Below are 27,597 nucleotides of genomic sequence, written 5' to 3' on the forward strand. Positions count from 1 at the left end.
ATACCACTTTAATGGCAGAAAGTGAAGAGGAACTGAAGAGCCTCTTGATAAAAGTGAAAGAGAAGAGTGAAAAAAACTGGCTTAAAACTCAACATTCAAAAAACAAATATCATGGCATCAGGTCCTATCACTTCATGGCAAATAGATGGGGAATATGTGAAAATAGTGTCAGATTTCATCTTCTTGGCTCCAAAATAAATGCAGTCAGTAACTGCATCCATGAAATCAAAGGACACTTACTCCTTGAAAGAATAGCTTTGAAAAACCTAGACAATGTATTAAAAATCAGAGACATCTCTTTGCTGACAAAGGTCTGTATAGCAAAGCTATGGCTTTTCCAGTAGTCATGTATGGATGTGACAGTTGGATTGTAAAAAGGCTGAGCACCAAAGAACTGATGCTTTTGAACTGTGGTGTTAGATAAGACTCTTGAGACTCCCTTGGACAGCAAGGAGATCAAACTAGTCAATCAACCCTGAATATTCATTGGAAAAACTGATGCTGAAGCTGAAACTCCAGTACTTTGGCTACCTGATGCAAAGAGTTGACTCATTTGAAAGTACCCTGATGCTGGGAAAGATTAAGGGCAAGAGGAGAAGTGGATGACAGAGGATGAGACAGTTGGATGGCATCACTGACTCAATGGATATGAGTTTGAGCAAACTCAAGGAGATAGTAAAGGACAGGGAAGCTTGCTATGTGGGAGTCCAAGGTGTTGCAGAGTTGGATATGACTTAGCGACTGCAAAACAGCAACAATAATATATCTGTAATAACCATACTATATAATTAGTCTCATTTAAGAATAAATACAGTCCTCATTGCTGTGTATGGTGATCGACATATACAACAACGACATTCATTCTGGCATTTATTCTCATTTATTCTGGCATTCAACAATGTTCGGGTTTCACTCTCCAAGGAGAAACCAACACATTTGACAGTTCACCTCAACTAAACTAAACCAGATAGGTAAATGTGCTTTAAAAATTCAATAATCTCAAGTTGAATCTATATGACATAGGATTGTCCCTGGTCTTCTGGCCAATCTCTGTTATCACTGTATTCCATTAGCAACAGTGTGGGAGAGAGTCCTGAAATCACATTTTCACCATAGGTAACATTTAAAATCATATTTCTCAAGAACTTTCACTAAGTTATCTTTAGAAATTGACAGGCACATTCATTTATACTCAAGTGTTAAAGTATATAACTAAGAATCTAACTATCCATTGCTGAGAGAAACAGAGCATGTACAAACGAATAAGAAAACAGAATGATCCATTTTGATGTATGGCAAAACCCAACACAGTATTATAATTATTCTTCAATTAAAAATAAATTTAAAAAAATACCAATCATGGGAAATCACTAGCTTCAGGAGTTTGGGCCCCTATGGTGCCTATTCTGGTTCATATTTCTGGAGATGGAAATGTTAATCTATTTGGGATCATATTCCAAGAGAAATATTAATCTCTAATGAAGGATAAAAAAATATATTGCTTCTTTATTCACCATTTCCTTTGTCTCCTCTCAGATAGGATTTATAACAGACTGATCATTTTAAAATGTTGAAGTTATTAACAGATAGGAAATCTGGATTCACTTGAGTGAATTTAAATATATGATCAGAGTACTATAAAATATTCTGGTCAGCCAAAGAGATGTCAAAAGCAACAGAATCTTATGAAATTTAGTGTAAAACTGCATGAAAATCTACTAATAACAATTAAGTTGTTGGCTTTGTAGTACTTTAAGAAATTGACCTTAACTAGTTCCTGTTTCTCCTAAATTAATTTTCAAATTGAAGCAAACCAACAATTTGTGCTGGGAAATCCCTTTGTTACTACTCACTGTGCGACTAGGTAGAAAAATTACCACATTATGGAAAAAATCTTTGCAGATAATTCATCATTTGCTTAGCTGTAGCCTGAATAGTAATGTAAGAATGACTATCAGGAGCTTCATAAGCCTTCTCCAAGAATTAGGATCATCACAAAGAGAAAACTCAGTCCACTCAACCAAAGCTTTCTCAGACATTTGACCTTTGTGGCAGCAAGATGAAAAGCATTTTAAGTAACATTTCTGCTCTGTAATTGGCCCAATCTTAGTGGAAAATATTCACTAACAGTAAAATACCAAGACAGGATTTTGGTAAATGGTAAGTTATTTCAAAAAGATCAGTGTTCAAGGTAATTTACAAGAAAGAAGAAGGCTTACTTAAAGCTGCCACTTAGGATTGTATCAAGTCAAATCAATTTCATAGTTCCTTTAAATTTTATTGATGTTTCTTCAGCGTTTGTATTTCACAGAGTTGAAATAACAAAATCATCTCTAAAGATGTCTCAATTTTAAGTCCACTTTAAACTCAAATTTTATCTTATTTTCTTTTTCAAGAAAAAAGCTTGTTTCCATTTCAGGGACTCTGAATACAGAGGTAGAAACCATTGTACTAAAGAGTGTTCTGACAACTCTTGGTATTTAACTGAAGTGTGGGCAGAAAGCCAAAAACCTTGTTCTTCCTGTGTGAAGGTATAGATTATAATATTTGGGACTTGTGTTTTTAGAGTGAAGGAGAAATAAGGGCTCTACAGATGGTATATGGAGCAAACTGTGCTGCGGAGAGTTGTGGCAAACTCTTTGGTGGAGTCTGTCACCTAACTTGGCTCTGCTCTAGGCCCTATGAACCAGATCAGCTTTGCAGCTCAAAGTCTGCCGCATTTCCATTTGTTACCATTAGGCAATCACTGTCCTGAAACTGATATTTCACTCATTTTCCTTCATTTGTAACTTCAGAATATTTCTGGTAATTATCACACTGTTTGCATTTATATATATATATACATCAGATCAGATCAGATCAGTTGCTCAGTCATGTCCGACTCTTCGCGACCCCATGAATCGCAGCACGCCAGGCCTCCCTGTCCATCACCAACTCCCGGAGTTCACCCAGACTCATGTCCATCGAGTCGGTGATGCCATCCAGCCATCTCATCCTCTGTCATCCCCTTTTCCTCCTGCCCCCAATCCATCCCAGCATCAGAGTCTTTTCCAATGAGTCAACTCTTCACATGAGGTGGCCAAAGTACTGGAGTTTCAGCTTTAGCATCATTCCTTCCAAAGAAATCCCAGGGCTGATCTCCTTCAGAATGGACTGGTTGGATCTCCTTGCAGTCCAAGGGACTCTCAAGAGTCTTCTCCAATACCACAGTTCAAAAGCACCAATTCTTCGGCGCTCAGCCTTCTTCACAGTCCAACTCTCACATCCATACATGACCACAGGAAAAACCATAGCCTTGACTAGACAAACCTTTATTGGCAAAGTAATGTCTCTGCTTTTGAATATGCTATCTAGGTTGGTCATAACCTTCCTTCCAAGGAGTAAGCGTCTTTTAATTTCATGGCTGCAGTCACCATCTGCAGTGATTTTGGAGCCCAGAAAAATAAAGTCTGACACTGTTTCCACTGTTTCCCCATCTATTTCCCATGAAGTGGTGGGACTGGATGCCATGATCTTCATTTTCTAAATGTTGAGCTTTAAGCCAACTTTTTCACTCTCCACTTATATATATATATATATATATATATATATATATATATTTTTTTTTTGTCAGAGCCTACTTCATCAGAGTCTATTTCCAAAATTTGATTATCACTACTAATTTTGAGCAATAATGCTAGCCAAGGAAGCAGTGGGAGGTACTTAATGTTTGCATTCCAGGAGAACCTGAAAGCATCCTACATTTAATTCCAATCTCTTCCAGCCACAGTTCATGAGCAGTTCTGGTGACAGAGATAAGATGCAAGACAGTCATGTCTGTACCTGAGAAATTTCTTAAAAGATCCCTAACCTCGGTTCTGATACAAAGTGTTAACTCATTGGAAAAGACCCTGATGCTGAAAAGATTGAAGGTAGGAGGAGAAGGGAGCAACAGAGGATGAGATGGTTGGATGGCATCACCGACTCAATGGACAAGAGTTTGAGTAAACTCTGGGAGATAGTGAAGGGTAGGGAAGCCTGGTGTGCTGCAGTCCATGGGGTCACAAAGAGTCGGGCACAACTTAGTAATTACAAGAACAACAAAACTCAGCTCTAGACACTCCAAATTTGTTAATGGATGTAACAAACTTAAAAAGATACACAGTATGGCCTCAGTAGCCTAAAATGTGGGGAAAGAGGTAAAAGTACAGAATTTTTGTGTGCAATTGAAGATAAGTTGTTAGAGCTTAAAATGGACTGGGAGGTCTGTAAGATGTTTCAAGGAAGACTGGTGGTAATCACAAAGAAAAAATCTACACTAATTACACAAACAGAAAGAGAAAGGAATTAAAGCACACTTAACAAATTCTCCAAGCAAAAGATACAAAGTGACTGAATGGATAAAAAATAAGATCCAACAATATGCTGCCTACAAGAGATTCACTTTAGCTTTAAAGACATGTGTAGTGTTCCTAAATGAAGAGATAGAAAAATATATTCTATGAAAATTGTTAAAAAGAGAGAGAGAGAGAGCTTATATAAGGAGAGAGAGAAAAAAAAAGACTTTCAGAAAAAATCAGTCACTAAGCTATGCAGGTCATTACACAGAGACTGTTAACATTCATACACACACACACACACACAAACCATCCATTCATCCAAAATTGGAGCAAGTAAATATATAAAGTAAACATTAATAGTACTTAAGGGAAAATAGAGAGCAACAAAATAATAGTATGCAACTGCAATATCCCATTTCAATATTGGATAGCTCATTCAGACGAAAAATTAATAAGGAAAGAGTGAACCTGAATAATACTGTAGACCAATGGACCTTACAAACATATACAAAACATTCCATCCAACACACCAGAATATGCATGATAGTCACATACAAAGGAATGAAATTGGACATATACCACTCATAAATTTAACTCAAAATGAATTAAAAACACACAGAAAACACAGGGAAAATAAATCTTGGCATTGGTTTTGGCAATGGGTTTTTGGGTATAACTTTCAAGCACTAGCAAAAAATGACCAAGTAGGACTGTATCAGACTAAAAAGCTTTTACACAGCAAAAGCTACAGTCAACAGAAAGAGGCAAACTACACAATGGAAGAAAATATTTGCAAACCATGTATCGGACATGGAGTTACTATTTAAAACCTATAAGGAATTCATGTATCTCATAGCAGAAAAATTCAGACTGATTGAAAATTGGGCAGGGGACTGAAGTAGACTTTTTTCCAAAGAAACCATACAAATGGTCAACAGGCATCACTAATCATCAGAGAAATGTACATCAAAATCTCAATGAGACATCACCTCATACTTTTTAGAATGGCTATCGTCAAAAAACAAGGACCTACTGTATGGAACTTTGCTCAGTGTTAATGTGGCAGCCTGGATGGGAGGGGAGTTTGAGGGTGAATGGATATATGTATACATATGGCTGAACCTCCTCACTGTTCACTTGAAACTACCACAACATTGTTAGTTGGTTATACTCCAATAAAAAATAAAAAGTTTAAAGTTTGGGGGGAATTAAAAACAGAATTATCATAAGATCCAGTAATTTCACTTCTCAGTATACAATCAAAGGAAATGAAAACAGGATACTGAAAAGATATTGTACTCTCATGTTTGTTGCAGCATTACTTACAGTCACCAAGATATGGGAACAATCTGTTAGTGGATGAAAGAATAAACTAAGATGGTGTGGTTGTATATATACAATTTAATATTATTCAGTCATGGGAAAAAAGGAAATCTTGATATTTGGAATAACATGGATGGACCTTGAGGACACAGTTGTTGTTTAGTCACTAAGTTGTGTCCATCTCTTTTGCAATCCCATGGACTGTAGCCCACTAGGCTTCTCTGTCCTTGGCGGTTTCCTAGATGGATAAGGTGAGGAGGGAGATGGGAAGGGGTTTCAGGATGAGGGGGACACATGTATACCTGTGGCTGATTCACGCTGATGTATGGCAGAAACCATCACAATACTGTAATTATCCTCCAATTAATTTAAAAAAAAAAGAATACTGGAGTGGGTTGCTATTTGCTTCTTCACAGGAGCCTTCCAACCCAGGGATGGAACTTACATCTTTTGTACTGGCAGGTAATTCTTTACCACTGAGCCACCAGGGAAGTCCTTGAGGGCATCATGCTAAGCTAAATAAATCAGAGAAAGACAAGTACTGTATAATCTCACTTAAATGTGATATCTAAAAAGAAACTTAGCCCATAGAAACAGTAGAATGGTGGTTGCCAGGGCCTGGAATGTGAAGGAAAAGAGGGTATACACTTCCAGTTATAAAATGAATACATTCTGGGTATCTAATATTTGGCATGGTGACTTATGCCAAATATTAGATTGTCAAATACATTTAACAAAAATGTATTATATTGTTGAAAGTTGTTAAGAGTAAATCTTAAATGTTCTCACCATAAAAAAATAAAATTGTGAACATGTGAGGAGATGGATATGTTTAGCTAACTTTAGCTTGTTAATCATTTTGGATTATCTACATGTATCAAATCATCACATTGTACATCTTAAACTGATGCTGCTGCTGCTGCTGCGTCGCTTCAGTCATGTCCGACTCAGTGTGACCCTATAGGCGGCAGCCCATCAGGCTTCCCGTCCCTGGGATTCTCCAGGCAAGAACACTGGAGTGGGTTGCCATTTCCGTCTCCATCTTAAACTGATACAACCCATTATATACCAATTATAAATTAATGTGTGTGTGTGCTCAATTGTGTCCAACTCTTTGTATTCCCCTGGACTATAGCCTGCCAGGATCTTCTGTCCATGGAATTTTCCAAGCAAAAATACTGGAGTGGGTACAGGTAAGGAGAAACAAAACTCATTGTTGTTAATAGTGAATTGCAAATTAAAACCACAAGTAATGTAATTGCATATATAATAAATAGGTGTTCCCAGGTGGTGTAGTGGTAAAGAATCCACCTGCCAATGCAGAAAATTCAGGAGATGCAGGTTTGATCCCTGGGTTGGGAAGATCCATTGGAGACAGAAATGGCAAGCCACTCCAGTATTCTTGCCTGGAAAATCCCATGGACCGAGGAGCCTTGTGGGCTACAGTCCATAGGGTCACAGATTTGGACATGATGGAGCACAAGCACATAAATAAATAGCTGAAGTTAGAACCACTGGAGATGATACAGAACAAGAAGAAATATCATATACTATTTATGGGAATTTGATATAACCAGTCTGAAAAACTATCTGTATTCACTAAAGATTAACACATACATATCATGTGACTTGACTTTCTTGTTGTTGTTGTTTAGTTGCTAAATCATGTTGACTCTTTTGTAACCCCACAGACTGTAGCCCCAACAGGCTCCTCTGTCCATAGGATGTCCCAGCACTGGAATGGGTTGTCATTTGCTTCTCCAGGGGATGTTCCTTGGATGTTCCCGACCCAGGGATTGAACCCATGTCTCCTGCATTACAGGTAGATTCTTTACTGCTGAGCCACCTGGGAAAGCCAGATTTTCTAATACTTGGTATATAATCAATCAAAACACATACATATTTGCACCAAAAGATAAGTACACAATGTTCAGAGCAGAATTATTCTCAATGGCTACAAACTTGAAAAAACAAATAAGCATCAAAAAAAGAATATGTAAGCAACTCAGGGTATATTCATACGAGGGAACCCACCCATCTGCCTGGCTTTATAAAGAATTATTTCTGCATGAGAGGTCATGGTCAATTTCACAAACCCAGTCTTGAGGGAAATGTCTGAAACATAAAAGAGTACAAATGATGTCATTGTATTTAATATAAGGGCTTCCCTGGTGGCTCAGCTGAAGTTCAAGATCAGGCAAAATTAATCTTTTGTAATTAACTTTTAATAGAAATTAGTGATAATGACAAGGAGGTCCTAGATGGGGCTTCTGTGGTGCTGGAGATATTCTATAGCTTGATATCTTGACATGTGGTAAGTACATGGGTATGTTCAATTTGTAAAAAAGAACTATTACTTATATCTGTATAATTTATGGGATTTATATATACTATACTTCATTAAATATTAAAATTTAGAATGTCCAACTATATAAAACATTGCAACTAGTTAAGCAACACAGTAAAAATTAAATGGTGATTTATATTTCATATAAAGAATGGCCTTGGTGATCCTTTCATAAGCTATTTGAAAGTAGTAGTGAGGATGATGAATTCTTGGAGTTAAATGAGTACAGATGTTATTGAAAAATTAGGTAAAGTGATGTAAATGGTTACCAATAAGTTTAATGATAAGTATATGATAGAAATATCCAGAATGCAATGGAAGTCTAGGTTAAAGCCTAAGTCTAACTAAGCCATAAGTGAAGATTTAGGGAGAACATCATTGAGGAAATGATGTTTAAATTTGGTATTGAAGGATCAATTAAGACTTAGAAGAGGAAGAAAGAAGGTGGGGTGGGAAAGGTGGGCTTTCCAGGCAACACAAATAAAATCAAGCAGTTATGAAACTGCATAGATGCAAAAATCAGCTTGGTATTAATCCACTAACTGTAAAGTGGAGGGGTTTAGGAAACATGGCTGAAGAATCAGGCAAGGCACCAACAAAGGAGGAACATTTTTATGTTCCGTGTCTAGAGGGCTGTTTTTTTTTTTTTTCTTATTGATTCTGGGTATCTATTCACAGGTTATAAACAGAGATGAGTCATGATTAGATCTGTCATTAGTGAATTGGTTAATTAACTTAAAAATTTTACCTATTTATATTTTTCCTACCTCTCTGTATAAGTTTAAGGTGTACAGCATAATGGTTTGACTCATATACATTATATCTTTTAAACAGACACCTAGGAGAGGGAAATGGCAACCCACTCCAGTGTTCTTGCCTAGAGAATCCTGTGGACAGAGGAGCCTGGTGGGCTGCTGTCCATAGGGTCTCACAGAGTTGGACACGACTGCAGCAACTTAGCACACATGCATGCATTGGAGAAGGAAATGGCAACCCACTCCAGTATTTTTGCCTGGAGAATCCCAGGGACAGAGGAGCCTGGTGGGCTGCCGTCTATGGGGTCACACAGAGTCGGACACAACTGAAGCGACTTAGCAGCAGGAGCAGCAGGATTGAAGTGGAGGCTTGAAAGCAATGTGATAAAAACAGAATATGGGAATAATTTTTTTCCTGAAAAATTGCAATAAGCTAAAATGGAAAAATCATAGGGGATCAATAGATATACACAATAGCCAGCTCTTGAATGCCTCAAAAGATGATTTTCCTTTGAATGACTTATTTTCCTAACATTGGCCAATAATTGTGAGGTTTGCACCGACTCATCCATACTTCATTCAGTTTCCTATTTGGCCAGTGACATATATTTGTAAATAGTTTGCAATCATTAGTACTCAATAACTTTACTGTTGATTTGTTGTTGTTGCTACACACAGTTGCCAACAAAGGTCCGTCTAGTCAAGGCTATGGTTTTTCCAGTGGTCATGTATGGATGTGAGAGTTGGACTATAAAGAAAGCTGAGTGCTGAAGAATTGATTCTTTTGAACTGTGGTTCAAAAGAAGACTCTTTTATGGAGAAGACTCTTGAGAGTCCCTTGGACTACAAGGAAATCCAACCAATCCATCTTAAAGGAAATCAGTCCTGAATATTCATTGGAAGGATGATGCTGAAGCTGAAACTCTAAGACTTTGGCCACCTGATGCAAAGGATTGACTCATTTGAAAAGACCCTGATGCTGGGAAAGATTGAAGGCAGGAGCAGAAGGGGATGACAGAGGATGAGATGGTTGGATGGCATCACCAACTCAATGGACCTAAGTTTGAGTAAACTCTGGGAGTTGGTGATGGACAGGGAGGCCTGGCGTGCTGCAGTGCATGGGGTCACAAAGAGTCGGACACGACTGAGCTGAACTGAACACATGGTTGACAGTAAAAATCACGGAGTCATGTAATAGCTGTGTATGTGTGGGTTTTTTTGTTTGTTTGTTTGTTTGTTTCCTCTGTGTGAAGTTAATTGGACTATGTAGAAATTAAATTCTCTCCTTGGCCTGAAAAAAATCCTTTTTATCATCTCAGCAGGAAACTCATTTTAGGCTTTTTAAACATACTTGCATGATTTTGATGAGATTATCATTACCATAATGATTATTATTATCCCTCATTAAGTGCCTGGAATACAAGGACATACCATCTCAAGCTTTCACTATTTTTAAACTGCAATAATTACAGCAAATTCTGAATTCCAAGACTCTTGGCATCATCTGGGTTAAAATGCTTAGGGTCTTTGGTTAATAGTTGTCTTCATCTTTATAGAGACATGTTGATAACTTTAAACAACCAAATGAGACTTTGTTAAACACACAGACACGCAACTAACAGCTGCTTTGGGAAATATGTATAATGTATGATATTTAACAGATTTAAATAATAGATTTCCTTTAGTTTAAAACCTGTTTCTAGTCTAAATAGCTACTATACTGTACAAAGAAATATAACTTGGAGCATTATTTTCCACATCAACTAGGGAAAGAGCAATCTGACACCCTTATTTTCCTGGACTCCCTGTGCCAGGGTCTCTCTTCTTTAATCCAGACTGCATATTGCCACCAATATAATTTCAGTTCAGTTCAGTCACTCAGTCGTGTCTGACTCTTTGTGACCCCATGAATTGCAGCGACCCCATGAATCGCAGCATGCCAGGCCTCCCTGTCCATCACCAACTCCCAGAGTCCACCCAGCCTCACGTCCATCGAGTCAGTGATGCCATCCAGCCATCTCATCCTCTGTTGTCCCCTTTTCCTCCTGCCCCCAATCCCTCCCAACATCAGAATCTTTTCCAATGAGTCAACTCTTCGCTTGAGGTTGCCAAAGTACTGGAGTTTCAGCTTTAGCATCATTCCTTCCAAAGAAATCCCAGGGCTGATCTCCTTCAGAATGGACTGGTTGGATCTCCTTGCATCTCTGAGGCACAATTCTGGACATGTGCCCTCTCACAGCTAAAGGAATTCCAATGAATTTCCCTTTTGTACACTCAAAAAAATCTAGAATTCAAAGCCCTTTACCACCCCCAGTAAGTCTCCACCAAGTTACTTAACACCCTTGGCCAGGCACCTGGACATAGCAATGGAAAGGAATGACTGGAAAGAGTTTAAAACTGTCATATACCTAGGAAACATGAAAAAAAATGTAAAATATTGTTCAGTGCTATGAAGAGTATAAAATAGGCTAATGTTACAGACCAACAGGGAAGTGCTTTAGTTAGGTAGTCAAGGAAGGATCTCTGCAGAGAGGAAATTTGACTTGTGTCTGAATGTGGTGAATTAAAAATTCATGAAATGATATAGGTAAATGACCTTCCCAAAGGAAGAAACAAAAATCCTGACGTGGGACAACCTCACCATAGATAAGGGACAGAAAGAAGACTGCTTTGCCCAAACCTATCCTTCCAGACCTCAGCTTTTCTCTCACTGAAAATCTAAACATCGAACTGAAATATGTTTCTCTTCTTTCTGTGTGCTGTGTATTTGTTCCCCTTGGGAATTTACTTGTGAGCATCTTTCCATAAGGTACAACGTATCCTATCTCTGCATGAGAAAGCCCTGTCTTCAGAATCCACTGGGACCTGGCATCAGTAAGAGTTATTCCACATGCCTTTAGGGAACATTTGGACTTAATCTGGTGTCTGGATATCAAATACAGAGCTTAGCTAAAAGACCCTCTTCCCCCCCAAAAAAAAGGTAGCAGTGGAGAAATCAGGCAGGTGAACTCTTCCAGGTTTTTCCAACACTAAAGCTGTGCCCTGTCCACTAGAGAGTCCAGTAAGGTAAGGGACCTTGGGGGCATTACACTAAGTGAAATAAGTCAGACAGGTGAGACTTATGAGCATATGATCTCACTAATATGTGGAGTAAAAAAAAAACAAAAACTGTGAACTCATAGATACAGAGAACAGTCTGGTGGTTACCGGAGACAGGGAGGTAGGGGATGGATGAAATGGATAAAGGGGGTCCAAAAGTTTATTCCAGTTACGAAATAAACAAGTCATGGGATGTAAAGTAAAGCCTGGTGAATATATAATGTGCTGTGCTTAGTCGCTCAGTCCTGTTTGATTCTTTTTGACCCCATGGATGGTAGCCCGCCAGGTTCCTCTGTCCATGGGCATTCTCTAGGCAAGAATACTGGAGTGGGTTGCCATGCCCTCCTCCAGGGGATCATCCCAACCCAGGGATCGAACCCAGGTCTCTTGCACTGCTCGCGGATTCTTTACCATCTGATCCACCAGGGAAGCCCATAGTTAATAGTACTGTATTGCATATTTTCAAGTTTCTAAGAGAGTAGATCTTAAAAGTTCTCATCACAAGAAAAAAGTTGTATCTGTACAGTGACAGATGTTAACTAGACTTGCAGTGATCAATTTACACAGAAAGAAAACCAAATAAAAGAGTTACAGTTGTAGGGCTGTAAATTTTCCCAGCTGTGTTTGGGGTTATTAATTAAAGACAGTTTATCCAAAGTGTCATCTCTGGTCCCATGATAGGATAGTCAAAGATCCCAAAAGGCAAAATGTTTTATTTTTCTAAGATAATTCACATGACCTTTTCTAGCATCAGGATTCATTTATTTATTAATTAATTTATTCATTTGATAAACACTGGGGGTTCACTATGTGCCAAAAATATATATTTTCTGGAAATAACATGTGAATAAAACCAACAGTTGCCTCCAGTCTTTATTTCTGAATGACAAAGGTCTTAAGAATACAATTGTATACGTCATTGTTATCTTCTATATGTGAATGTGGTTCACACATTTTCTCAGCAAGATTCTAATACTTTGAGAATACTTGAATTGAAAAAAAAAATGGAACAGGAATGAACATTTGCTTGGACCCAAAATCAAAGCGATAAAATGTCCAGGGAAAGCTGCAGCTCTGAAACTTGTTGAGGGAAAGGCTGGGCTGTCCCTTGACAAATGTGATGAGACTCGGGGACAGGCGCAAGGGAAAATCTCTAAACTCGACCCATAGGGAGGACACATTAGGATGGAAAACTAACCCCACATCAAAAGCCTAGATTCCTAGATGCTTTATTGAAACTCTTGCTGGATGTACATTTTGACTCTTAGTGGGAATTTATTTATGAAGAATGATTTAACAATCCGAGAAAGAGGCATTTGGGCAATTTGTTTAATTTACAAAAGATGCCTTCCAGCAAATTTATGGAACCTTTTAGGTTTCTAGTCCTGAGGACTTAACATAATTCTACCATAATTTAAGTACAAAAATACCACCCCCCCAAAAAAATTATACAGCTCTTAAATTAAAAAGCTAAGATTCATTAGTCTTCCCTGATGGCTCAGTCTGTAAAGAGTCTGCCTGCAATGCAGGAGACCTGGATTCAATCCCTGAGTCAGGAAGATCCCCTGGAGAAGGAAATGGCAACCTACTCTAGTATTCTTGCCTGGAGAATCCTATGGACAGAGAAGCCTGATGGGCTCTAGTCCATGGGGTCACAGAGTTGGACATGACTGAATGACTAACACAAAAGTCTAAAGAATTCATGGCATCCTTCTTTGTCAACACAACTGAGATATTCTGCCTGGCATGTATATGTTAATACTGCTGCTGCTAAGTCACCTCAGTCGGGTCCGACTCTGTGTGACCCACAAAGGGCAGCCCACCAGGATCCCCCATCCCTGGGATTCTCCAGGCAAGAACACTGGAATGGGTTGCCATTTCCTTCTCCAATGCATGAAAGTGAAAAGTGAAAGTGAAGTCGCTCAATTGTGTCCGACTCTAGCGACCCCATGGACTGCAGCCTACCAGGCTCCTCTGTCCATGGGATTTTCCAGGCAAAAGTACTGGAGTGGGGTGCCACTGCCTTCTCCAATATGTTAATACTGATTTCTACTAACTCCAACTTAAAAATGCAGAGAAGGCTTTGCTGCAGAGTAACCCACCTCCCCGCATCTCAAAGTATAGGTTTTTCTTCATGAAAAAAAAAAATGCAGGTGAACAGGGAGCAGGTTGAACACTGTTACTGAAGGCTTGCAGTAAAGGGATGTAGGAGAGAGCCTCCAGAAGCTTCCACTGTAGTAAAAAGAGCAGCAGCAGTTGCTCCAAGCCTGGCCCTGGATGAGTGGAGGATTGCCCTAAGCATCAGCCCATCTGGGGCTGTCACAGGGGCTGCTGCATCTTTCATAACAGGACACAACCCCTTCTTTAGGTCTTAGGGCATTCGTGATTATTTGGGGCTTCTAATCCTTCCAAGGGGTATGATTCCCAGAACTGTCCCTACTGCAACTCTTGTTCTCAGTACATGTAAAGGCAAAATATAACTATCATTTTTATGACCTTATAAGCCATGTCATCCTGTGTAAGTTATTCCGGTTTAGATGGTAGGATTTTTCATTTAAGTCATTGATATTCTTAATTGGAATGAAATAGTTTGGAGACTGATCTCACCTGCTGCTTCATTTGTTGGGACTACCTCCTGTAGCTATATCTCAGTACATAACCCAATGCAAAGCGCATTCATTTCAGAACTTAATACAAAATTGTCCAATTCTTGCATAATTTACACTGTGACCAGACTTTGCTAGAGTATCTGATAGAAGATTCCAGTGCCTTGTCATGAATTAATTTATTACAGATAAGATAGGAATAATAATATACTTTATTCTAATAATATTTTCTTAACTGATTCACATTTTTATATGGCAGAAATCAATACAACATTGTAAAACAATTATCCTCCAATTAAAAAAAAAAAAAAGAAATCAGTCCATCAGTCCCTAGCATGACATAACAGAGATACAGGGACAGTACAAGTGACTGAAGATTTATGAGAGCAACAAGCAGTTAAACTACCACACTGTTGTGACTACAGATCTATTACTGTGGATATTGCTGCTGTGATTAGATGCTGTTCAATTCCCAAAGTCTGTGTATTCTCTTTCCTAAGACTTGAAGGGGAGGTATGACATAAACTTCAGAATCCAAAGAGGCTTGATATAACCCAGGTTTAATTTCAGAGCTGAGACTTTATGATAAAATTAGATACCAAAAAAACAAATTCAGCATCAACTGAGTTCAAACAGGGAAGGTTCACAGCAACCTCATGATTGATGTTAAAGAAATGCCAATAGTTTGGGAGGTAGAAATAGAGCTGAACATGGAAATTGCAATGCTTGGCTTTATAACAAGAGCTTGGGGAAACCAGCCACATTTTAAGTGATTAGTACTGAAGAGTGGTTCTCCAACTAGACCCATCTTTGTGACCACCCTGCTTCCCAGGCCAGGAGCCAAAGGTTTAGTGGCCTCCAGCGTGCACTGCCGCCTCCCTCTCATCACCAGACCTTGACTTCTTTTCAGCTCCCATCTCCCAGCTCCTTGTTGGGCTCTGGGTCATGAAAGAACTTCAGAGTCAACACTGAGCAGGTATGTGGCACAACCTCAGACCCTGGGAGAACACCACAAGGCAAGATTGAACCCGATGACTACATTTCTCTGGGGCACAGATACCTGCACAGGTATCTTTCACCTGTAGAGCTTCCTGTAAAAGTCAGACCTACTGATTAAGACCACTTAGAGAGTTGTAGCATTTCACCCCAAGAATGAGGTATTCAAAGCAAACTGAGGAAGCACATATTAGAACAGACATGATTTTTATTTTATTATTCTTCAAGCTCATAAAAGAGCATGAAAGTTGGAGTCAGAGGAAAAGCAGTCCAGAGTGTCACAGTGATTTCCCTAGGGCACTGAGGTTCACAGTGGGGCCCTGACATTTTTGTTTTGCCTCAGAAGATACAATGCTTTTTTCCCCTTGAAGTATAGTTGATTTATAATGTTTCAGATGTACAGCAAAGTGATTCAGTTATACATATATATTAGTATTGTATAAGAACATATATATTTATAAACATATTGTTACACACATATATTCTTTTTCATGTTCTTTTCTATCATAGGTTATTACAGGATATTGATTATAGTTCCTAGTGCTATAGAATAGGTTACAATGTTTTTATTATCAGGTGAAATTTTCAGAGTAAAAACCCATTGTCTATTTATCATGATATAAGTATGTGTGTGCTAAATCGCTTCAGGCATGTCTGATTCTTTTTTACCCTATGGACTGTAGCCCAGCAGGCTTCTCTGTCCATGAAATTCTTCAGGCAAGAATCCGGGAGTGGGCTGCCATGACTTTCTCTGGCGTATCTTTGAAACCCAGGGATTGAACTCACATCTCTCATGTCTTCTGCATTGACAGGTGGGTTCTTTACCATTAGCACCATTTGGGAAGCCCCTATATAAAGCATATACCCAACTCATCTTGAAGAAGTTAAAAGCAGAAACTTCTGGCTAAACATGACAACAGATCAGCTTTGTCAAAAGATTCTTATCTTTCTCTGAAATTTTATGTGTACTGAAACCTACAGAATGAAACAGAAGATGAATGACAGCAATATGAAGTAAAAGGCCAATGAGACCTCGGAGATAAACCTAACCATAAGCGGATAAGAGTCTGAATTTGTGTTTAATATTCTATATTATCTGAGTATTGGAACAGAAGTAGTTTGGTCTCTGCATCCTGAGTACCCACTGATATCACTCTAAGCACCTTGTTAGGGAAACAACTCTGTGTTTGTGTGTGAACATGCACACTGCATGTGCATGACAATCTGGGTGACAATGAGTTCCAATACTTGGTGCTCAAGTGGGTTTTACTATGGGATACTTGAGCCATATACATAGTCCTGGGAGAAACAGCAGATACTTACCTCAGCACCACAGAAGCAGTGAGATGGCACTGCGACAGCAGTGATGGGTGCTACATGTGAGGCATTTCTTCATGTAGTAATGGTTTAATCAGTAACTCTAAGAGCTCAATGTGGTTAGTGGAAGGAACCAAGAACAGCAGACCAGGAGGGCACCATTGTGGTAGTGGGCTCGGAGGAACACCCCTGAACCTTCAGTTTCACAGTAGATAACTTTCATACAAAGGAGGAATGACACAAAGATCTGAGTAAAGAACCCTGGGGATCCATGAGAGAATTTGCAGAGAGACTACAGATGGAAAAGAATGGACCTCCAGCTAACCTGGGAGGTACTGTCATCTGGCCATGCTGTGAATCCATGCTGTGAATCCATGCTGTGTTACAGATGTGAGATCTGAAGCTAGAGCAATGACTTTATATTATAGACTGAATGTTCGTGCCCCCATTACCTAAATTCACATAGTGTAGCCCTAACCCCCAATGCAATACTATTTGGAGATGGGGCTTTGGGGACGTAATTAGGGTTGAATTTAATTGAGTGGCGGGTGGTCCTCATGATGCAATAAGTATCCTTTTAAGAAGAGATACCAACAAGCTTGCTCTGTCTCCCCACGTGCATACAAAAGAGGTTATGTGAGCACCCAGCAAGATGGCAGCCACCTACAAGCTCAAGAGAAAAGGCCTCAACATGAAATCTACCTTGCTGGCCTTTTAGTGGTAGACCTCCCAGCTTCTAGAACTATGATAAATAAACTCCTGTTGTTTAAATCACCTTATTTGTGATATTTTGTTGTGAAAACCTGAACTAAGATACTAGCAGAAAAAAATAGTGATTTTTTTTTTCTTCTACCTTTTTTGGTCATATGGAATTCTATCTGCAAAGTGCAGTAAAATTAGCTCTGAGTTTCTTTCTTTCTCTGTTTCTGTAGTCCAAGATAGACTACAAATTTTTCTTTTCATAAATCATTTATAATTTGCTACAAAATTCCACCACATCTGAATGTTTTGAAATGTTAATGAGAAGTCTGACCCATGTATATTTGGAAGTTTGGTAAATTGGTTATTGTCACTGGTTTGAAGTTTAATGCTCTTTTCTGTAAAGTCAGGTTTGTAATTGGTTATGTTATTATTTTTGGTTATCATTTTCTGTATTGTTTAAACTAGTAAACAGTGATAAAAGGAAAACAAAACTGAAGGGAAAGGTTACTATTTATAGATTTGGAAACATATCAGGATATTTGAATATTCATTTGTTTGTACAATCATGAAAAGTGAAAATGAAGTTGCTCAGTCATGTCTGACTCTTTGAGACCCCATGGACTGTAATCTACAAGGGTCCTCCATCCATGGGATTTTCCAGGTAAGATTACTGGAGTGGGCTGCCATTTCCTTCTCCAATCATAAGGAGCATCAATTAACAAAGCACAATATTAATGCAGATTGTTGCTTATATTCTGTTTTAACATACTGATCTGCCTGAGTCTGTAAGTTTCATGTAATTAGTTCTCTATCATAATTTATCTTAGTATATATTAATAACAACTAGAGATCATGCTTGCTCAGGGAATTATTTATATCTCTAGAGTTGGGTAATAGTTAAACCTAAACAAAAAATTTGAACATCACAGTTGTCTTTGGAGTTTACTGTGATATTCACAATCAAAGGCATAAGGGGTGTTCTGGAAATCAGTGGAAGCTGAGGGGAGGGGGTGGGGACCCAAGCCAATGTCTGAGTAGAAGAGGTGGGGCAATCTCATCATTGCAGAGTGGAGATATTGTTGAGGAAGAGGTTCAAGAATCAGGTGATTTGGTGACCATGAAGTATCCTCTCATTTATCTCATGGCAAGGAGAATAACTGATGGATGGAACCAAGTGATATATACTGAAACTCACCGATGTGTCTGCTCAGGGGTTACACTTCCCACCAGGTTGCTCACAGCCAGTGACTGAATAAAACAAAGGGATAAAGCCCGGCCATCTCCTAGGAGATATGAGACTCCTATGACTGGTAGCTTGAGTTACCCTCATTAGCTTTGCTAAAACTTCCTTTCAACTGCATTACAAAAATTTGTCCTACTCAACCTTTCTTGCTTCCTTCTCTTCTTCAGAAGAATTAGACCTGCATCTTGGTCTGAGAGTTCTGCCAGTCTTGGCTGACAACTTCCTGAGTTTTCCTCAAACGCATTTTCTCCAATAATTTTCTTACACAGATAATCCCACTTTGGCATCCACTTCTCAGAAGACCCTAACTTACTCAGGTGAAAAGCTGGAGATCAATAAAATTGTTCATAATCATGTTATGAGTTTCTGCTGATATCAATAATTTAGATAGTAAGTTTGCCAATTTAGGAATTTTCTCTAAGATAATAAAAGTTGAATCTTCAGGGTATGTCAGGATCCTATTTTATATATTAATACCAGTGTGATATGGAGAAGGCAATGGCACCCCATTCCAGTGCTCTTGCCTGGAAAATCCCATGGACGGAGGAGCCTGGTAGGCTGCAGTCCATGGGGTCGCAAAGAGTCGGACACGACTGAGCGACTTCACTTTCACTTTTTACTTTCATGCATTGGAGAAGGAAATGGCAACCCACTCCAGTGTTCTTGCCTGGAGAATCCCAGGGACGGGAGAGCCTGGTGGGCTGCCGTCTGTGGGGTCGCACAGAGTCGGACACGACTGAAGCAACTTAGCAGCAGCAACCAGTGTGATATATGGTTCAAAGATCAGGAGGTGTGTTTAGGGCTCAGTCAATTGAGGCAACTGAGGAAAGCAGGGGTTCCATTCCTCTCTACCCTGAAGTCCACAGATAAGCAAAGAAACTGGAAATAAATGAGTATGAGTGACTGGGTCCATCTAAGGTGTTGTGAGGCTTATGGTCTTTTTAATTTATGCTGAATTCAAACTGAGTCCCCCCCTCCCTGCCCCATTCTCCTTACTGTGGTAAAATACTTTGCTTTTAAATGGAAGGTAAACAATCCTACCAGTAGTTGATAGTAACTAAACCTTTATTTGTGCCAGACTCTAAACACTTTAAACTACAAACTCATAAGGTAGAAATTTATCACTATTATTCTGATAGAGGAGAAACTTGAGGTTCAGAAGGGTAAGGAGTTTCCCATTTCCATAGCTATCAAAAGATGGAGCTGGAATCTGAACTTAGGCAGTAGGAGCCCACAGGTCTTGTTCTCAATCCTCTGTAGCATGCCTTTCAGAGGCTATACTTTTTAAGATACAGATTATTGGGCAAAAAATTCAAGTTTAACTATCACATACCAGTTTATTCTAGTCATATTGTATATAAAATATACAGAACAATTTGTTGTTATCTGGAGCTTCCTGTAGTACCTGCAGTAACACTGGTCCCTAGAAATATTGCAGAGACACTCTCCTGGGAGTGTAGGTACTGACAAGTATCTACCCAGTACAGGCCATTCAGCCTTGAAATCAGCCGTGTCTTAACCTGAATATATTTATTTTAAGTTGCTCAAATGCTATTAGCATATTATGTTAATATGCATGGTTTTGAATAGTTTTTTTCCTGGTATGTAGGGATTTTTTTTTTTTTTTGCTTTTTACTAATACTCAAAAATGAACCAGGATAAAGAGGAAATAAAGCTGGGTTATTTAAAAGTGCTGGGTTGAAAACCAGACATACCATCAAAATATTCTTTGAACAGACATGAATTTGTTCAGTTCAAAATATTTTTTGAAAATGTCTGTTTTTCTCCCACTGGTTCTTAACTTTCCTTCCATCTTTATTTCTGATTGAAAACAAACTTGTATGAAAGAAAATACACTTTGTAGTATATCTGTATTTATAAATATCTATGAAGAAACAGAATCCTAAACAAGCAAAATAAATGTATAAAGAATGGAAGCAATATTGAGGGAGTATCTGAAATATTTCAAATTTTTCAAATGTATACTTTTTCTCTGAGAAAAAAAAACAATATGAAATGTCAGACCTAAATTCCTATCATCTAATTTTTTATCTGCCTTCTATTAATTGGTTTGATAATTTTAAGCCATCAGTTAAAGTTTATCCTGACAAAATGGTAGCGATGTCTAATTTCATCATCTAAGTATACACCACCTTCCTGGAAACCAGAGATGAGAAGTAATTCTCCCTCCTTCTCCCTCTCTCCCTTCTTGGTCCTCCCTTTACATCTGAAATATTGGTTCCAGGTATGAGAGATCTGAAATGATGACTCAGAGTAACATCTACCGAGGATATGCTTATCCCCAGGTTAGGTCATATATCATGAGGGATTAGTGTAGCTGTGACATCCTCAGTGCTCATTTTGGTAATGTTGTCATACCTCAATCCAACAGAGATGAAGTTATTGTTGAAAGGGAATTTAGCCTGACTGTATCTATACACTTGCCAGGGACTTGGCCAAATAAGAATAAGTATTATAAACATAAGCAATGTTTATTAGTAATAAATATATAATTCCATTGATCAGTGGGATATCACCAAGCACTAATAGGCAAGTTCAGTTGAGTTACACAGTCATGTCTGACTCTTTGCGACCCCATGGACTGAAGCACGCCAGGCCTCCTTGTCTATCACCAACTCCTGGAATTTACTCAAACTCATGTCCGTTGAGTCAGTGATGCCATCCAACCATCTCACCCTCTGTCATCCCCTTCTCCTCCCACCTTCACTCTTTCCCAGTATCAGGGTCTTTTCAAATGAGTTAGCTCTTCACATCAGGTGGCCAAAGGATAGAAGTTTTCAGCTTCAGCATCGGTCCTTCCAATGAATATTCAGGACTGATTTCCTTTAGGATGGACTGGTTGGATCTCCTAGAGTCCTGTCCAAGGGACTCTCAAGAGTCTTCTCCAACACCACAGTTCAAAAGCATCAATTCCTCAGCACTCAGCTTTCTTTACAGTCCAACTCTCACATCTATACATAACCACTGGAAAAACCATAGCTTGGACTAGACAGACCTTTGTTGGCAAAGTAATATCTCTGCTTTTTAATATGCTGTCTAGGTTTGTCATAGCTTTTCTTCCAAGGAGCAAGCATCTTTTAATTTCATGGCTGACATCATCATCTGCAGTGATTTTGGAGCCCCCCAAAATAAAGACTGTCACTGTTTCCACTGTTTCCCCATTTATTTGCCATGAAGCGATGGGACCAGATGCCATGATCTTAGTTTTCTGAACGTTGAGCTTTAAGCCAACTTTTTACTCTCCTCTTTCACTTTCATCAAGAGGCTCTTTAGTTCTTCTTTGCTTTCTGCCATAAGGGTGGTGTCATCCGCATACCTGAGGTTATTGATATCTCTCCCAGCAATCTTGATTCCAGCTTGTGCTTCCTCCAGTCCAGCATTTCTCATGATGTACTCTGCATATAAGTTAAATAAGCAGGGTGACAATATACAGCCCTGATGTACTACTTTCCCGACTTGGAACCAGTCTTTTGTTCCACGTCCAGTTCTAACTATTGCTTCTTGACCTGCATAAAGATTTCTCAGGAAGCAGATCAAGTGGTCTGGTATTCTCATCTCTTTAAGAATTTTTCACAGTTTATTGTGATCCACACAGTCAAAGGCTTTGGCATAGTCATTAAAGCAGAAATAGATGGTTTTATGGAACTCTCTTACTTTTTTGATGATCCAACAGATGCTGGCAATTTGACCTCTGGCCTTTTCGAAATCCAGCTTGAACATCTGGAAGTTCACAGTTCAAGTACTGTTGGAGCCTGGCTTGGAGAATTTTGAGCATTACTTCGCTAGTGTGTGAGATGAGTGCAATTGTGTGGTAGTTTGAGCATTCTTTGGCATTGCCTTTCTTTGGGATTGGAATGCAAAGTGACCTTTTCCAGTGCTGTGGCCACTGCTGAGTTTTCCAAACAGGCAAGAACTTATATAAAACCTCAGTTGTCTATTGTATAGACTTTTGCAGTAGATCTGCAAGATTAAGAATTATGCAGTGAAATTTTCTGTTACTTAATGAACTGGAAGGTGGGGTATGGAAATTTAGTAACAGATGCAATGTTTAAGAAACTATACTTGCAATGGAGAAATACTAGTTCTTTTCAGTTTTTAAAAAGTCTAATATTTTGGAACTAAAAGACAGCAAATGTCAGGAGAAAAGGGTGGTATGAGTCAGAGGTTGCATAACTGACCTGGACCATATCAGACTATCAGAACAGCACAATTTCCATTCCTAAACCCCAGGGTTCTGCAACTGTGTATTTCCATATCCATGAGACTAGCAAACACCATCTCTCCACTCTTTTATTCTTGCCACAGGATTTGAGACAAGAGAAGGAGGAAGAGAAGCAACATTCAGCTTTATGATAAAAAGTAGAAACGGTAAGAACAAAAGGAAGAATCTTAAACATTTTGCTTTTCTTTCACTCAAGAGAAGAAATGGATATTTAAGACTGCCAGAATCAGACCTATTTTTTCACTCTCCTTGAAGAAGTAAAGACACCCATCACACAGGATGGCGCATGTATAAAAGAATCGAGCTGTCTCTAGACAGAGTTGTGAGAATAGATGTGATGGAAATTTTGCATTTGCCAATTTCACTTTGTGAGCTACCTGCCTGTGTTTCTCCCCACTCCCCCATCAATGAAAAGACTTACAATGAATTAGAGCCAGTAGGAAAGCATGTGATAAACTCATCCTTTCCAAGGTATAAATGGCTGATAACATTTATCCCTGATGATGTAATTTGTATTTTAATTGGAAATTACACCAGAAATGCCTCTAGTAAGTTTCTACAGTGAATACCAAAAGCTTGAAATGTAAATGGGGAAATTTTAGGCAAAAGGGACCAACCAGTGAAAAATAACATTTTTTTCAGTTGTGCTAGGCAAGAGAGTATTTCATTGAAGGGGAGGACTTTAATGAAATAATCAATGGCCACTTAATTGTTATTGACTACTTTCTTCCAGGACTTAATGGGGATGCACAGAAAGTATATAAAAAATTAACAGTGATATACTAAATTGCTAGTATTGCATTTTCTCCTCTTCTTCTACAGATATGCTCTATTTCCCAGACTCCCTTGCAATTAGATGTGTCTATATGACCAAGATGTAGTCAACAGAATGTAAGTTAAAATTATTTCTAGGCTTAAACTATATAGACATTTCCTATTTTCTCATTTTTTTTTTCCCATGACTTCTGTTCAGATGAATTAGAGATGACATCCAAGGAAGATTTGGGTACCAGAAGGTGAAGACACAAGGTTCTCTGAGTTTTTTGTATACCACAAAACAGCAGCCCCACAGATGTATATACCCAGTACTTACTAAAAATAACTTTAATAGAGTTATTTTCTTGAGCTTGCATTATACTAATTTTTGCAGTCTATTTGTTATGATAGATAATCAAGCATTCTATACAGTACAATAATGAGTGGTTCAATTATAAGGAAATATAGAGGTAAATTTTCCATTCCTCTTTTTACCAACAGAAAAATAAGGCCAAAATTTTAAGTGATTATACCCACAGTATTTTCTTCTGGAAAAGGAGATTTCAGCCTTAGGTGAAAGTAAGTGGGAAATGCTATATTACATTGTAATAAAAACCACAGACTTTTTAAATGCCAACTTATTACTTACTAAAAATAGTTGCTTAAACCATTTGAAAAGTGGCTTTATAGTAACATCTTAGAGTGTTCCCAAAGGTTAAATAAAACATATTAAAAAATGACTAGCCCTTGTTGTCATAATATTTATTGATCATGAAGAACCTGAACCTTTAATTATAATAGAGAACACTTGTAACAATCATTGCATCCAGTTCCTATTCTTAGTATTTCACATAGTCTGAACCATTTAAGTCTCACAATAACTCTGAGATATCGCGGTAACTTTTGACATCACCTACCCACAGTTAACAACAGACACCATAGATGAAGTGCACAGTCCTCCATGATACTGCCCCTCACTTCAGACACCAGCTTCAAGTTCAAGGGTCCACAGGCCATCCTTACTCCTGACCAACTGGCTACAAATTCAGATATTTTCACTACCTCCTCAGGTTTAATGACTTACAGAACTTAAGAAAATACTATATATATGTGAGCATAGCTTTATTACAGTCAAAAAACAAGCACATCAGAACCATCCAAAAACAGAGGCATATAGAGCAAGGTCAAGAAGGGTTCCCAATGTGAAGCTTCCACTATCCTTTTGTGCCTTCTGTGGAGTCAGGACATAGATTGTTACCAAACAGGGAACATAGCTTATTTGTCCACAGTTACAATGAGGCTTCTTCATATAAGCATGATTGATTAAAATCTTAGCCATGTAACTCAGTCTCCAATCTACTTCTCCCTAGAGGTTGACCCCATATCATGTGGCTCAAAGCCCCAACCTTCTAATAACATGATTGGTCTTCTTGGCACAGCTAACTTCTATCCTGAGTCAAGAGCTTAAACTTTCTAGGAACAGATCTGAGTGACGTTATTAGGATAAATTATCAGGGGTTACAATGAATAGCAAAGACATTTCTATTACGTAGGAAGTAGTATTTGTGGGATTTCCTAGGAACCCAGGTCAAACACCAACCAAATTCTTTTTCCTAAGGGTTAGGAGTCTATCTCCGAGCCAAATTTCCTATTACACAGATATGTGCTATCATTATCTACGCTTTTAAATGAAGAAATTGAGGCTCAAAGTGGTTAAGGGACTTACCTCAGGTCACACAGCTGGGAAGCAAAAGAGCCGTTTTGAAATCGCACAATTTGATACTGAAGTCCAAACTTTGAGCTTTTATTACTAATACTCAAATAAAACCATTCATTCAAATCTATTAATAAATAGATGGCAGAGTATTGTAATGAACTAGTTTATTTTTTTTATAGAATACCAGTTCATCTGGGCAAAGTCATTTGTACTTCTGGGACAAACTTTTAAAAACAGTGTGTATAAAGTTAAACCTAGTATTTTATCCATTAAGTCAAGAAAATTTTACATAGTGTCTACAAGGTAGTAGCCACTGTTCTGGGTCTAAATGAGCTCTGAAGTCTCTTAACCGTAAGAACACATGATACTCCACTATACCGGTACAGCAGTTTTCCATTACAAGTAGCTCTGAAACGGCTAGTCTAAACTTATTTTTGGTGCAATTTTCTCTTCTTAAAAGAAATACAAAAAATACCATGCCAAGAAACAAGACCCTAGAGGAGAATATTTGATTCCTAGTCAGGCAATTACATATTTGGATGGTGTATAAAGTACCTGCATGCAAGTCAAGGAATAAAAACACACAGCATGATGATTAAGGCACAGCATTATTTGTAGTCCATTAAAAAACAGAAACCACATGCTCTCACAAGCATTCTCATTTTATGTAAATTCCAAACCAGTGAACTGGTGAAGTTGCTCACAGTCATTTCCAGCTCTCTGTGATCTCAAGGACTGTAGCCTACCAGACTCCTCTATCCATGGAATTTTCCAGGCAAGAGTACTGGAGTAGGTTGCCATTTCCTTCTCCAGGGGATCTTCCCGACCCAGGGATCGAACCCAGGTCTCCTACATTGCAGGCAGACGCTTTACTGTCTGAGCTACCCAAAATATATAACTATAACTCATATACATATACATACATCTATACACTAAGTAGGACCCACAGCTAGGAAAATTTTTTACATTTATAGGAACAGGAGTGAACACATGGAGAGGGCCACACAGGTCCTTCCTGACTTAACATCCTTTTACAAGAACTATTTATGGACCAGGTGCCATGGAGAAAATCCTAGAACACAGGGGTTGTAACACAAAGACCAAGACAGACTACTTTAGAAGGGTAAGAAAAGCAGTTTTAGGTTGATAGCACTATCTCTCCCCCAGGCCTGCACAGCAGTATGGTCAGAGGTCTACCCAAGTCTACCTTTCCTCCAGTGGGAAAAGAGAGACTAGCGTCACTTTGGGGGTGTGTCCATTCTGGTCTTATCCTTACAAGGATTGAAGGGGAATCAGTGGGGAGAGATGGGGGAAGGGGTTTGCAACAACCAGAACTAGAATCTTGATAAATGGGGATTCCTACCTGCAGCATCCAAGTTGTTGTCTCAGCCAGTAGCTCTGCTGTTTGCAGAGCCAAGATGGTGGAAGTCTCGGGAGAAAACGCGGTGGGATGCAGGGGTCATCAGGCAAAGTTGCTGAGTCATAGCCTGGCTCCCTGCTAAAGTAAGCTCCCTGGCTTCTTCCCAAATTGAAAGCCTGATCAGCAACACCTGGACACTGCATAGCCCAACAATGCTTGAGCCAAGGATATAACAAGCAGAACTTGCAGTCTACAGAGCAAAGTCAGTGACAGTACTCGACCAGAGAACTTTGAGAGCAGGTCAGCTTGAGTCAAGACTAAAGATTAAAAGCCTTGCCAAGCTTGGAGGCTTCCCTTACTTCACCAAGCAGAAGAGCTAATCCATAGCCCCTCCCACTGCTGAGTGTAGCTCCAGGTCCTTAGCAGCCAAAAAGCCTAAGTAGGAACACCTGAAGTTTGTTTGGACCAGGCCTTACAGTCCTGACTTCACCAGAAAATTGCTAGATCTAGTAAAGAAATTCAATAAAGTTGCAGGTAGAAGTTAACATGCAAAAATCAGTAGTGTTACTAACAATAAATTTTCTGAAAAGGTAATAAATAAAATAACCCTATTTACAATAGAATAAAAATAATATAATGCTGAAAATTAAATTTAACCAAAGAAGTGAAAGATTTCTTTACTGAAAACTACATGACACTGATGCAAAAAGCTGGAGGGAGAGTCTAAAGAACAATAAAATGAGAAATGACTGTGTAAGTTGTGGTATTCTCACTCCATGAAATTTTCTGTGTAATTTAAAATGCTAGCTAAGAA

At 38.7% G+C, this 27,597-nt stretch overlaps 1 long non-coding RNA gene across 1 annotated transcript in view; it reads right to left on the reverse strand.

Moving 5' to 3' along the window:
- LOC147374049 (uncharacterized) overlaps positions 1-27,210 on the reverse strand; it is a 294,066-nt gene extending 266,856 nt beyond the window's left edge. The window contains exon 1 of the long non-coding RNA XR_015162381.1: positions 26,787-27,210. This is a non-coding gene — a long non-coding RNA (uncharacterized LOC147374049). The remainder of the gene's footprint in view (positions 1-26,786) is intronic.
- Positions 27,211-27,597: the final 387 nt, after the last annotated feature.

The sequence above is a fragment of the Bos grunniens genome, chromosome 4 (assembly GCF_055505025.1).
Source record: "Bos grunniens cultivar Pamir isolate PY7600 chromosome 4, Bosgru_T2T1.0, whole genome shotgun sequence".
Lineage (NCBI taxonomy): Eukaryota > Metazoa > Chordata > Mammalia > Artiodactyla > Bovidae > Bos > Bos grunniens.